The following is a 9,159-nucleotide window of genomic DNA, read 5'->3' on the forward strand; positions in this document are numbered from 1 at the left end:
TCTCTCTCTCCCTCCCTACGTTCGGACTTCTAGGTCACCCCATCAGAAAGATGCCTCGTGGGATGGGACCCAAGAGGTGGTCCAGAGAAATAAGGACCCGATCTCCCCCCCCCCAACCCCCCGCCACTTCCCTTGAGTCCAAATCATGAAGAAGACGGGGAAAGCAGGCCAGGCAGGCGGACGCCGGAAATCCCAAGTCCACACGCACGCACGAGCGCCAGAACTGATGCCCAACCCACTCCACCTCTTTCAGAGGGCTGAGAGGGAGGCAACCACGGACAAAGCCTGTTTTCCAGGAGGAAACCGAGATGAAGGAACAGGCGGAGGTGGAGGCGGAAGGCTGGAAGGTTGACGGATAAGAGAAAGGAAAAGAGGGACGGACGCCTGGGTGGCTCAGTGGTTGGGCGGCTGCCTTCCTCTCGGGGCTGGATGCGGGGCGGGGGTTGGGGAGGTGGAAGGGGTACCCTGGGCTCGTGTGCCCGCATCGGGTTCCCTGCGGGGAGCCTGCTTCTCCCTCTGCCTGTGTCTCTGCCTCTCTCTCTCTCTGTGACTATCATAAATAAATAAAAATTAAAAAAAAAAAAAAAAGAACGAGAGAAGGCAGCTGGAGAAACTACATGCGAACGCAGACGGTAGACACAACCCCAGGGGGGAGGGCTGGGCTCCGTGAGGGGTGGGACAGAGGCCAGCGGTTTCCACGAAGAGCCTTTCGATGGACTGCTGAATGGACTGGATCTGCGGCTTTGGCTGCGAGCCTCCTTGGATGGTGACGGGACAGGCGAGGACAGGCCCGGACACCCCGCAGGCCCGCCCGAGGGCCTGCTTGGAGCGCACGAACACGTAGGGCACGTTCTTCTCTTCACGCGGCAGGCAGGCAGGCGGGCGGCGGACGGTGCGGGATGATCTCCAGGGGCTCGGCGTCTGCAGCCAGCCATCAGGATGAACTCAGAGATGCCTCTCCACAGAGGGTTTTGGTGGCTTCGTGGGCTCCTTTCCGAAGCTGCTTGTAGTTACGGGACTGCTGAACACGCGTCCAGGAGTTTCTTGGGGAGGTGGGCATCTGCCAGGGGGTAGGCCTTCGGATTCACATCAGCCTCAGTCATCTCTGCGTATCCGCGGTCCCTGTGGGTTTCCTGTAAAAAGACGTGTCCTGGGAGCTACCTATCACCGTCACACTTCATACGGATAACCGGTTTTGTCCCCACGCGCCCCCGCCCCCGCCGCCGTTGGGGTGGGCGGTGGGATGTGCTGTGCTCCCGTCACAGTTTGTGGGCCTGGAATGGTGGTGATCGAGATAGACCCTTCCGCCACCTCATTACAAAGAAACAAGACACGTGTGGTGTCTTGTTAGACCCACAGGCACAGAAAAGAAAAGGAGAACTACTTATCCCCTTGCTCCACCGGGACCCACCCGGATGCCATGCCCATGCCGGAGGGTCCGGGCCCCGAGGGACGGGCGTACTCAACTTTGCTGTGAACTCAACGGATTAGTGGAGTTGTGCCTCTGAGGATTTGTCCACGGAAACTACTTCAAATGATCGATTTTGTCCGTCTCGTGTACTTTTCCTTGTGACGAGCAAGCAGGTTAAAAAAAAAGAAAAAGAAAAAAATGAAAAAAGGGGGGAATCCCTGCGTGGCGCAGCGGTTTGGCGCCTGCCCTTGGCCCAGGGCGCGATCCTGGAGACCCGGGATCGAGTCCCACGTCGGGCTCCCGGTGCATGGAGCCTGCTTCTCTCTCTGCCTATGTCTCTGCCTCTCTTTCTCTCTCTCTCTCTCTCTCTCTCTCTCTCCCCCCCCGACTATCATAAATAAATAAATAAATAAATAAATAAATAAATAAATAAAAAAAAAAAAAAAAAAAAAGTCTATAGGTTAAACTTTTACAATAGCTTCCCAAATCTTTGGTGACCTGGAACTTTGAAGGTGTAACTAGCTTAATTGATAAATTGGGTTCAGTTCATCGGATACCTGGCGTCTGTCTTTCCAACAGAAAGGTAAAATACTAAAGTGTGAGTCAGTAAGACACCCAAGGTGGTTTTTTTGTTTTGTGGTGTTGTGTTTTCCTCCCCCACCCCTTGCCCTTTTCTTCCTCCCCCCCCCCTCCCCCCACCTCAGTTTTTGTGTTTCTCTTTTGTCTGATTCAGGAAACCTGCAGATACCTGGGTGTGTCAGTAAACGTGTTTCAGGTTGGTTTGTTCGTTTCTCTTTTCCTTCCTCTTTTTTTTTTTTAATTTTAATTCACAATTCATCACACACACACACACACACACACACACACACACACACGGGCAGAGGGAGAAGCGGGCACCCTGCAGGACCGCTGAGCCACCCAGGGATCCCCTGTTTCGTGCTTCCTTCACAATTGTATCATACAGGGCAGCCCAGCCCGTGTGGCTCAGCGTTTTAGTGCCGCCTTCAGCCCAGGGCGTGATCCTGGAGTCCCGGGATCGAGTCCCACGTCAGGCTCCCTGCACTGGAGCCTGCTTCTCCCTCTGTGTCTTTGCCCCCCCCCCCTCTCTCTCTTAAATCTTAAAAAAAAAATTGTGTCCTACATGTTAGGTTTTTACAAAATGAACAGCGGAGAAATAAAAAACCAGCAGAGCCAGGCAGTAGGTAGGAGAGTGCTTTAATGGGGAGCGCTCCTGGGCGAGGTTCCATGACTCGGAGAGGTGGCCAGAGTCAGGGAAGTCGCGCGGGGTTGGGGACTGTGGGGGTTTTGAAGCCTTCTTGGTTCCGACTCTGGATCCGGGTGGGTCCCTAGCCAAATTAGACAAGGGAACACCGTGTCCTTAGGTGATTGGCTGGGAGTAGGGGGGGGATAGTATCAGACGATGGGGAGGGGGCGGGGGCGGTTCCTGGATGGAAAGTTTCGGTTTCCCATCTAGGCTTCGACTCACTGGAGATGATGTGGTGGTCAGGGATGCTTTGACGGGAAGATCAGCCATTTTGACCCAGTTTGAGATGTCCGCCATTTTGGGTGCCCCTGTCTCTCAGCCAGCCCAACAATACATACACAAACACACACACACACACACACACACACACACACGTGTTTCTAAAAACTATCACATGTATTCATACATTTGACAATCTAAGGATTTCTGGTACGATAGACAATGTGCCCGTGGTTCCTACTGACTTTTCACCAGAGACTGAGGTTTCTAGGAGTTAACAGTCTGCCGCCTGGGTGGCTCAGCGGTTGAGGGGTTGAGCATCGGCCTTTGGGTCAGGGCCCAATTCTGGGGCGGCGGGGGGGGAGGTATCCGAGTCCGGACCCCTTTCCACATCTGGCTCCTTGTGGGGAGCCTGCTTCTGCCTATGTCTCTGTCTCTGTCTCCCTCCCTCCCTCTCTTCCCCCTTCACAAAGTTCTCTCTCTCTCTCTCTCTCTCTCTCTCTCTCTCTCTCTCTCTCTCTCTCCTCTCTCAAAAAGTGTAAAATAAGTACAATTTTAAAAAATCTGCCACATGGAATCGAGACTACTGGTTAACGATAAGGAAAACAACCTCTGTGTGTGAGATAGTAGGAGACATGTAGAATAGATACAAGGCATGAAAATACGGGTGGTGGTGGTGGTGGTTAAAGAAAATGAATCGGGGATCCCTGGGTGGCGCAGTGGTTTGGCGCCTGCCTTTGGCCCAGGGCACGATCCTGGAGACCTGGGATCGAATCCCACATCAGGCTCCCGGTGCATGGAGCCTGCTTCTCCCTCTGCCTGTGTCTCTGCCTCTCTCTCTCTCTCTCTCTCTGTGACTATCATAAATAAATAAAATAAAATAAAATAAAATAAAATAAAATAAAATAAAAAAGAAAATGAATCTGTCCTGAAATGACTCTGGCTTTTTTTTTTTTTTTTTAAGATTTTATTTACTTATTCACGAGAGACACAGGGACAGGCAGAGACAAGGGAAGCAGGCTCTATGCGAGGACCCTGATATGGGACTCGGTCCCAGGAGTCTGGGATCACGCCCTGAGCTGAAGCCAGACGCTCAAACGCTGAGGCACAGGGGCGTCCCAAAGCCTGGCTATTTAGAGAAAGAACACTTAAGACTGACGGAATGGAAAAAGAAATTATAGAAGGGATTTATGAAGGAGATTTTTGAGATTTGTTTTTTGTTTTCTGTTTTTTATTTTTTTGGATTTTATTTATGTATTCATGGGAGAGAGACAGAGACAGAGAGAGAGACAGAGAGAAGGAGAGAGAGTAACAGAGACAGAGAGAGACAGAGAGAAAGACAGAGAAAGAGAGAGACAAAGAGAGACAGAGGCACAGAGACAGAGACACAGAGAGATAGAGAGAGACAGAGAAAGCAAGACAGAGACAAAGAGAGACAGAGATAGAGAAAGAGAGAGACACAGAGAAGGAGAGAGACAGGGAGAGAGAGAGAGACAAAGAGAGAGACAGAGAGATAAAGAGAGACAGAAGGGGAGAGAGACACAGAGAAAAGAGAGGCAGAGAGATAAACAGAGGCAGAGACAGAGACAGAGAGAAGGGGAGAGAGAGACAAAGAGAGAGAGACAGAGAAAAGAGAGGCAGAGAGACACAGAGAGACAGACACAGAGAGAGGCAGAGACAGAGAAAGAGAGAGAGACAGAGAGAAGGGGAGAGAGAGACAAAGAGACAGAGAAAAGGGGCAGAGAGATAAAGAGAGACAGAGACAGAGAGACAGACACAGAGACACAGTGAGGCAGAGACAGAGAAAGAGAGAGACAGACAGAGAGACACACACACAGAGAGAGAGAGAGAGAGGCAGAGACACAGGCAGGGGAAGAAGTAGGCTCCACGTGGGGAGCCCGATGTGGGTCTGGATCCCAGGACCCTTGGGATCAGGCCCTGAGCCAAAGGCAGACCTTCCACCGCTGAGCCACCCAAGGCGTCCCAGAAGCAGACTCTTTGAAAAGGGATTGCAGGCGTGGTCAGGACGGACTGAGATTGGGAGAAGTGGGTTTTACTACTACACTGGTGTACAACTGAGATTTGGCTCTTCTCTCTGCTAAAATGGCGAGATTCTCTTGCATTGGTAGTCTACTCTCGATAAGAGTGTGAACAGAGAAGAAAAGACAAAGACAAGGTGCTTTTTTGTTTGGTTGGTTGGCTTGGTTTGGTGTGGTTTGGTTGGGGGTTTTTTGTTTGTTTTTTGGGGTGTGTGTGTGTGTGTGTGTGTGTGTCTCTCCCTTTACCTGCCCAGAACAGCAAGGTTTTTAGATTCCCTTTTTTTTTTTTTTTTGGTTGTTCTTGTTTCACTTTTTTTGGTATTTACTTATTTATTTTATTTTTTGGGTTCGTTTGTATCCGGTCTTCCCCTACTACGTAAGAGTGAAAACTTCTCCACGGTAAAGGAGCTTCATTTTGGGGACAACTCTAAAAGCACCTGTAGAATCTCCTAGGGGCCACCTCGGCGAAAGAGACACTGAAGATTTCCGTTTTGTTATGATCCGTGATCCTTTGTAGGCATGTGCCTTGAAAACTTCTGAGATGTTTTTGGTTGGCTGGTTGGCTGCCTGTCTGTCTGTCTGTCTACTGGTCCCTTCACCCGTTCGTGGATTCTCAGCGGATCCCAGAATGCCAAACCCTAAATAGAGTCTCTTGACTACTATAGGTCGTTTACCTGCTATGGGAAGGCACATGAGAAGCACTGTCAGACAAAGAACCATAAGCCCTCTTAGATTACATTGTGTGGGTGAATGCTGCCGGTGTTCCGAACAGGAAATGAAATTCCTAAACTTGTAACGTGTCCTGGTAGAGTGCCGTCACTCCACATTCGAACTGTTTAAATGCTCTGCGTACGTGCATGTGTGTTGTGTGTGTATGTGTGTGTGACAGAAACTGGTCGGATTTTCCTCTCGACTGCATTATAATGAATTCTCATTGGGTCTTTAGGCACGTCCATCCGTGGGTGACCTCCCTGTCACGTGCAGGTGTTGTTAGGAAGGTCTTGCAACAATGCGGTCCACTTTTCAGAAGATTCGCGGAAAGGACTCTGGACGAATCCCGGTGTCTGGTCACCCTGAGATTGTCCAACTACATACAGTAGGAGTTGCCGGAACTAATGAAAAAGCTGCGTGGAAACCGAACAGAAAGGAACAACGTGGAACTGAATGAGGTCCACGAAACCCTGAACAGAGTTCAGAAACTCTCAGTGAGTCATCTTCCTTTTTTTTGGCGATTGTTAAATCCTCTTCAGAAGGTCGGTGGGAATCCGTGCTCATTGCAACCAGACACCGTTGGAAGGATCCGCTGTATCACCAAGGCCTTCCTTGAGTAGAATGGCGTCTGTTTTTCTTTCTTTCGACCTCCCCCGGTCCCCACGCCGCCCTCCCCTCCTCCCTCCCCTCCCTTTCTCCCCCCCGCCCCCCACCCGGCCCCGGCCCCGGCCCCGGCCCCCGGGGTCCATTTGTCAAAGTGATCTCTATTGACCGAGCGGGCCAGGGGCCCCTGGAATCGCATCCTAAGACTCAGATAGGATCAGACAGCCTGGAGACACTCAGATCCACTTCTCGGGAGCCACCCGAGCCCCTCGGAAACCGTGAGCCTGATACCTTCCTTCCAGAGGTCGCCGCGGCCTCACTGGGCGAGTCAAGAGTGCCACCTCCTGGCGGACGAAACCGAGAGTCAGCTGCTTAACCCCAGCGAGCCTCCCAGGTTGCCCCTACGAGGTGCTTGGAAATGCTGAGGCTCAACGACACCGGAACCACAACAACCGGAAGAACAGAAAAGAAGAGCAAAAGAAATGCTGAAGTTCTTCCTTCTGGCCTTGCCTTTACAGGAGTGTGCCGTCTGCGACCACGCCTGTCTCCGCGGACAGGAAGAAAAGAGTCCAGATGGCTGAACCGGGGTTCTGCACTCTGCGGACCACAGGAACCCCCTCCAGCCTGACCCAGGAACTCCCTTACTCTGAGCCAGGGACAGGAGGTCTTGTTTTGTGTTTCGGTTGTGGTCCAAAAGACAGGTCACCTACGATGGAACCTTGTAACCCTTTCTAAGCCTAGAGTCGCTCAGCGGCATTACATACGTTCACACATCCTCCTCGCCAAGTTATCTTTCCATTCCATTTTTTTACTCTCTTTTTTGAAACTCTTTAAATTTTATTTATTTATTTGTTCGTTCGTGCATGCATTCATTCATTCATTCATTGTTTGTTTGTTTATTATTTTAAAGGATTTTTTTATTGAGAGAGAGAGAGAGAGAGAGAGAGAGAGAGAGAGAGAGAGGCAGAGACACAGAGGGAGAAGCAGGCTCCATGCAGGGAGCCCGATGTGGGACTGGATCCCGGGTCTCCAGGATCACACCCCAGGCTGCAGGTGGCGCCAAACCGCTGCGCCACCGGGGCTGCCCTCCATTTTTTTACTCTTAAGTTTAATTTCTTACACTGTATTGATCGGGCACCCGATCTCTCTCTCTCTCTCTCTCTCTCTCTCTCGAATAAATAAATTAAATATTTAAAAAATAAATGAATAAATAAACTGTATTTATTCACGGGAGACACACAGAGAGAGGCCGGGACGCAGGCAGAGGGAGAAGCAGGCTCCACGCGGGGGGGGGGGGGCCCGGTGCGGTGCTGGATCCCCAAAAAGCCGTGATGACGCCCGCCCGGAGCCCAGTCGAAGGCAGACGCTCAAACTCGGGTATGCCACCCGAGCACACCTCGTCCGCACCTCTTCCTTCCCACCGCCACCCACCCTCTTGTGCGTTCGTCGGGTTCCCACACACAGGACCTCGTCCTCCAGGTGTATCCCTAGACACACCCTAGCACCCTAGGATCCCCAACGAGGGAATAGGTTCAGATGGGACCGATGCTCATGTGACCGTGCTCCTGTTTGAGGACTGTCCTCGGTTGCTGTAGCGGTGACGGCGAGACAAAGGGTCTCTCTCCACACACCGCACAGGCGGGTGGGGGGCATGCCCCGAGTGGGGCAGATGTCCCCATCCCAAGGAGGCGGAGGAGGAAAGCCACCCCAAGGCCCCTCTTTGGTGCCTGTCCTGTGTCAGGAAACGCTACTGACCTGGGTGGATCCGGACCAGGCTGTGTCCGTCCCAGCTGCCCTGGGATCCCACACTCCTCACACCTGGACCCACCGGTGTGGCGCCTGCCTTTCCGGCTCTGCCTGCCTGCCTGACTATCTCTGCATCCAACTTGCAACTTTCAGTCCGTGAGCTTAGGGGCTTCGACTCTCTGGGTCTTGCTAGAACCCAAACAGAGAAAGACGTTTGCCATACCATAGATACCACTTTCAATTAAGCATCTGTGAAATGATGATTATGGAGGAAGGAAATTCTCAGCCTTGAACGTTTCTGGGCCCTGCTCCATTGGCTTTCACACTGACCCAGGCCCAAACGGCTCCCAGAAAACTCAGCACTAGTTGGGCTCTATTTCCGTGCCACTGAGTGCACGTTGCCTGTCTGCCTCCCCTAAAAAGTCAAGCAACGGGGATGCCTGGGTAGCTCCGTGTTCAGCATCTGCCTTGAGGTCAGTCATCATCCTGGGGTCCTGGGGCCCCGACTCCCACTTGGGGCTCCCCGCGGGGAGCCTGCTTCTCTCTGCATCTGTCAATACCTGTCTCTGTGTGTCTCTCATGGATAAATAAAGAACATCTCTAAAACAGGAAAGAATGAATGATTAATTAAAAGGACTGACTGACTGGACTGATCGACTGACCGACCGACCGGCTGAATGAATGTATACATAAGCAAGCCAGGAAGGAAGCAAGCAAGCAAGCAAATAAATGAACAAATGAAATCGATGAAGGGCTGCGTGGCTGCTGGCTGGCACTGTGGGTGGAGTGTGGGACTCTATATTTCTCGGTTGTGAGGACGAGCCCTAACCTGGGTGTAAACATCGCATACACCTAAAATCTTTTGAAAATAAAACAATGAAAAGAAAAGAAAAGAAAAGAAAAGAAAAGAAAAGAAAAGAAAAGAAAAGAAAAAGGTGGGCAGCCCGGGTGGCTCGGCGGTTGAGCGCGGCCTTCAGCCCGGGGCCTGATCCTGGAGGCCCGGCATCAGAGTCCCACGTCGGGCTCCCAGCATGGAGCCTGCTTCTCCCTCTGCCTGTGTGTCGGTCCGACTCTCCCACTCACTGTGTCTCAGGAGAAAATAAACAGAATCTTTACAAAAAGGGAAAAGAAGTTGTTTTGTTTTGTTTTGTTTTGTTTCGATCGGA

General features: G+C 51.6%; 1 long non-coding RNA gene and 1 pseudogene across 1 annotated transcript; one reads left to right on the top strand and one right to left on the bottom strand.

Moving 5' to 3' along the window:
- Window positions 1-253: 253 nt before the first annotated feature.
- On the bottom strand, window positions 254-1,418 carry LOC144315360 (NHP2-like protein 1 pseudogene; annotated as a pseudogene).
- Window positions 1,419-1,842: 424 nt separating this feature from the next.
- Window positions 1,843-6,055, top strand: LOC144315361 (uncharacterized). Its single transcript, XR_013381049.1, has 3 exons — window positions 1,843-2,186; window positions 5,315-5,450; window positions 5,880-6,055. It is a non-coding gene; the product is annotated as an uncharacterized LOC144315361 (long non-coding RNA).
- Window positions 6,056-9,159: the final 3,104 nt, after the last annotated feature.

This window comes from Canis aureus, chromosome 6, assembly GCF_053574225.1.
Source record: "Canis aureus isolate CA01 chromosome 6, VMU_Caureus_v.1.0, whole genome shotgun sequence".
Classification (NCBI taxonomy): Eukaryota; Metazoa; Chordata; class Mammalia; order Carnivora; family Canidae; genus Canis; species Canis aureus.